Raw genomic sequence first — 5,298 nt, forward strand, 5'->3', positions numbered from 1 at the left:
GATATGCTCTTATTTGCCTACCCAACTCCTAGCTGTCTTTTAAACCCCAGTTTAAATGCCCCTCCTCTGTGAAGTTCTTCTTAGCAATCCGAGTGGGAGTTAACTTCCCTTCCCTGTGAATTCTATGGGCCTTAGGACACTACTTTTATAGCTGACAGCTACTACGTCATATCCAGCCTGTCTGTCAAACAGAGTCAGTCAGTCTGTCAAACAGAGCAGCCTAATTAGTGTACGTAGGAACCAGAAAAGACTTGTTATTTCCTTTCTGGGTAAGGAATGTGAGGCACAGAATGGCTGAGGCCATTGCCCCAGGTCACACAGCAAGTGGCTACAGCATTTGGTCTTCACGCTTCCTATGGGTCAACTCGGTGCACACTGTTACTGGCTGGAGCGTGCCACCGGCCTGCTGGGGAGTCAGGACAGTGGAGTGTCTGCACATACCGTACACAAACTAGACAACTGAACGAATACCCTTTGAAGGAGTAAATTCTGGAGTAAGTGGGTGGCACGAAGAATATAAGAGAGAGAAAAATCTGTGTTTTCTCATGCCAGCTCAGCCACCAATCAGCTCAGAGCAAAGTCGGCCCACCTTGCCTGTAAACGTATTGCAAAGATCTCATTGGCTATGCTGTTTTGTGAGGCCGGCTCATACGGTGTCTCTTCTGGGGCTCCCTAACCTTGGCTGTGTGAATGAGGACCTGGGTATACGGTGATGCTCAGGCCACCCTACAAGGACAGGGTGTTAGGACAGCCTACTTCCTTGGCCTCTGGGTGGTTGTCTAACTCCTGGGAGGAGGGCCAGGAAAGGTATTCTCAGAAGCGAGTTTCCAGGAGCCACCAGCCAGCAATCACGGTGTCTGTTTATATGTATGTCCGTGTGTGTGTGTGCCTGTGTGTTTGTGTATATCTATGTGTGTCTGTATGCCTCTGTGTGTGTCTGTAAGTATGTGTATCTGTAAGTATGTATATGAGCCTGTGTGTCTCTGTGTGTGTGTGTCTCTCTCTTTGTGCTGTGTCCTACTTACCTAAGCAACACTTTATCCTTGGCCTCTAGCTCTGGTAAAATAGCAAACTGTCCAAGATGCATCCTGTGGGGAACAGCCTGTGCCTCCATGTGCTGCACTGAAGGGGTGGCTGTCCACATCTATGAGGAGTGGACCAGCCTGTGGGCAACAAGCAGAAGGCACCCAGTGAGTGCCTGAGTCTTGCAAGGCCATGCCCTTTCCTGCTGTGGCAGGTGCCCTCCCTCAGTGCCTGGGGCGGAGTCCAGCCCGGCTCTGCCAGTCAGAAATGTCATGAAACTGGGCCTTAGCACTTCCTTGTCTCCCCAGCCTGACAACACCCAGAAGCTAGGGCCATGGGCCATTTCACAGGGGTCCATGGCCAGTGCCTCAGCTCAGTGGAAGACACGGGCGGTGAGCCAACTGCTCTGGCAAGGCTGACTCCGGAGGCCTGGTGAGAGGGGTGAGAGGGGCACCACTCCGAGAAGTCTCAGGCTCCCTTTCTTCCTTCTCTGTCTCCCTCTAAAAAGAAACAAAGAAACCAGAGTCCCATGTAGCTCATGTTGGTCTTTAACTCTCTATACAGCCAACACTGGCCTTGAAGTTGTGATTCTCCTGCCTCTGCATCCCACATGCCAGGTTATACACACAGGTCACCATGTCCAGCCTCTATGTCTGTGTGTGCGCGTGTGTGCATATACGATGGCGAGCTTGTAGAGGTCAGAGGACAACCCGTGGGAATCACTTTTTCTTTCCATCATATGGACCTCAGGGATCAAATGTAGGTCATCAGATTAGGTGGCAAGTGCCTTTTCCTATTGAGCCATCTTGCAGCCTCTCAGTTTCCTTTCTTAACAAGTGATTGTATTCATTTATAATTTAAACAAAAAACCACCCAACATAGTTATGATTCTTAATTGTAAGGTGGTTGCTTCATACTCATAATCCACGGGGGGAGAGTGAGGCAGGGAGACCGGGCTGAGTCCCAGTCAGCCTGGACAACAGAACAAGGCTGTCTTTAAAGACTAGTCCTTATAACTAGAATAAAGCAGACATATAGCATCATTCACCCTGGACGTCGCACATGCCTGTAATTTCCACTTGGAAGGCAGAAGCAGGGGACTGCTACAAGTTTGAAGCTAGCCTAGGCTACATATGGAGACCCTATCTCAAAATAAAACAAAACATAAAACAAAAACAAACTATGAGCTGGCTGTAGGAGCAAACCCCTATAACCCCAGCACTTGGGAAGCAGAGGCAGGAGGATCGATCAGTGAGTCCAAGGGCCAGCCTGGGCTACATGGAGTTCTGTTTCAAAACAACAAGCTAAGCAAAATCTCAAATAGTTATCACAAAAGCAGAGACTGTACCTGCCAAAGCTCAGTGAGTGCCTCTCCTGCCTCCCAGGACTCAGCGTTCTTGTCTGTACTCTATAAAGTGGGGTGAACCCACCTGCCTTGGGGTGGTTGGACTTCAGAGGCTGAGGCATGCCCACAGGCCCCGCAAAGCAGGGCAGAGGAGGGAGGTGTTTGCTGTTGAGTTCTCCCTCATGTCTAATCAAAACTCAGTGGGAGGCTGGAGAGACTCATCAGTTAAGAGTTCTTCGGTTCCCAGCACACATGAGGCTGTTACTACAGTTCCAGGGATCCAATGTCGTCTTCTGGCCTCTGTGGGCAGCAGACACACACATCGCACACAGACTTATATGCAGTCAAAACACTCACGCCACAAACTAAAATAAATAAACCTCAAAAAAAAAAAAAGTTTAAAAAAACAACAAAACCCTCTGTGGGTTAGTAAGAGCCTCAAACCTCAGATGCCCTACCCAGGGCACAGCCCTGTGACTCCTCTGTACAGATGCTTTGAGGAAATGGGCGTTTCCCTACCATCAGGGACAAGTCACCAAGAATCCTCTCCTGACTTCTTCGCTATCACTTTAGAATGAAAGAGAAGAGGAAGGGAAGGGGGGAAGAAAGGGGAGAGGAAAGCACGAAGAGAGGAAGTAACAAGCTAGCCACCCCTCCCTCCTCAAGTTCTGCCTGATGGTGTCTGCTGCTCACCCTGTTATGAGAAAGCTCAGAGAGGCAGAGCCCAGTGCTCTATCCCATCCTACCCCACTGACCTCCTCTTGCCCTGGTACACACATCCTCATGCCTGGGATTCCTAAGAGTCCAGCCAAGCCCCAAGGGTAGATCCCCAGAGGCTGGGCCAGCAGGTAAATGCATGGCTGACCTTGGTGTTGAGAGCTCTGAGTGCCGCATCCTGAAAGCCTTCCTCACCAGCCTCCACCCGAGCCTGTCCGTGCCCTGGCCCTGGAGGTGAAGTATGGAGCTCTGAGGCATGGAGAGGAGAAGACCCCGCTCTAGAGTAATAGCCAGGCCGGCTTGGGTCCTCCCTCAAGCCTACCCAGAGCAGGAGTCACAAGGAGAGCTACAGGCACCCAAGGTGCTCAACTGAGTGAAGCCCGGCTGGCTGCCATTGGTTTGTGGGGAGTCATGTAGGAGTGTTAGCCAAGGAGAGTGCTGGATGCTCAAGACAGAACACGACTTAAACCTGAGAACATCAGGGTCCTCCATAGCATCTAAGATCTCTGCATCAGATGGGCGGGTGACTTTAGCTATAAGCTCAACGGGGCTGGGGCTATCTTCCTCGGTAGAGTGTTACCTGTGTGGTAACACATGAAGCTCCCCTGTTCAGCTGAGGGTGTACTCAGTTGTCAAAATGTTTGGGGTGCTTACTCAGCATTCAGAAAGCCCTGGGTTCAATTCCCAGCACCAAATAAAGCAGGCATGGTAGTGCATCCCTGTAATTCCAGCATTCCCGAGTAGAGACAGGAGGAGCTGGAGTTCAAGGCTGTGCTGGCTAGCAGGCTCAGTAGGTAAAGATTCTTGCCAGCAGGCCCAATGACCTGAGTTCAGTCTCCAGGACCTACAGGATGGTCGTTGAGAGCTAACACACATTCTTTGACTACACACACACACACACAGACACACACACACCACAGAGAGCAAGGCACAAGAGAATACACATACACTAAATAAATAAATGTAATATTATGTCCATGCTTAGTGGCTAACGCTTTTAATTTCAGCACTGAGAAGCAGAGACAGGAGGATTGAGGCCTGTCTGGTCTACACAGAGAGTTCCAGGCCAGCCAGCACAGGGTGACATAATAAGCATTTGTTGAGAGAGAGAGAGAGAGAGAGAGAGAGAGAGAGAGAGAGAGAGAGAGAGAGAGAGAGAGAGAGAGAGAGATTGGTTCAGGATGCTTATTGGTGACATAAGGAATTCAAGGCTAGCCTGGGATGAGTCCTCTCGCTTGCTTGGCTTCCTGGGGTCAGAGCTGTGGGGCCTGGCTGCTGCTGACTCTCTGCTCTGGGTCTCAGCTCTGGCTCTCCCTACAGGGCAAGGAGTAAGCAAGGCCAGAGGAGCAGGTCCCTGACGTCCATACTGTTGTCTTCCAGAGCGGATTCCACTTTTAATAAATCTTCCTGGTCAACCCTCCTGAGGCAGCCAGGACAGTGCACGCTCGCGAACCCCAGGGCTAGCCGAGAGGCAGCTGTTTATAGGCGAGGATGAGGGTGTCGCTGGCTTTGAGGGTCTGTGTGGGGGACTCTTGTGAACGAAGGGGTCAGGAGGGCGGGAAGGGTTTGTAAAAACCTCCGGCTTTACTCTCACTGTCACCAGCTCTGACACTTCAGACTCCATAACCTTTCCATTCAACATCACCTACGCGATCAGGCAGACCCACCCTGCCTTGTCTATGCCTCGAGTTTTGGGATGTGTTCCCGAGACGTCTGGGCGGGCCTCACGGCAGGGCTGAAGCAGCCTTCAGCTGGTTCTTAGAGCTCCCAGGTGATCAGGGTCTTAGAGGGAGTGGGCCTGGAGAAGACAGGTCTCTCCTGCAGCTCAGGGATGTCCTCCCCTTGGCAGGACCAGGCCTGTGTGACTCAGAGGGTAGGGCAACCCAGGGAGCTCTCAACGCCCCTGGGCACCCCAAGACCTGTCCAGCCAGTTTGCTCATAGTTACCACACAGACATTTCAAATTTCTCATAAGCATAAGACTGGGGGTGGCAGGATCAGATGGGGTACAGAGAAGAGGTAGCCCGGACAACCTTCCAGTCAGTTACTGCTGGCGGGGGGGGGGGGGTGTTTAGCTCTGGGAAGCATACGACAGGCTCAGCCTTGAGTTCTGGGCTCCGTTTTCCCTAGGAAATAGGTAAAAGGTTGTTCTTCCTGAGGCCTCTGGCAAAGACCCACCTCCAAGCTCTGCTGCTCTTTTTGTTTTGAGACTGG

This window comes from Grammomys surdaster, unplaced genomic scaffold, assembly GCF_004785775.1.
Source record: "Grammomys surdaster isolate TR1022 unplaced genomic scaffold, NIH_TR_1.0 169, whole genome shotgun sequence".
NCBI lineage: Eukaryota > Metazoa > Chordata > Mammalia > Rodentia > Muridae > Grammomys > Grammomys surdaster.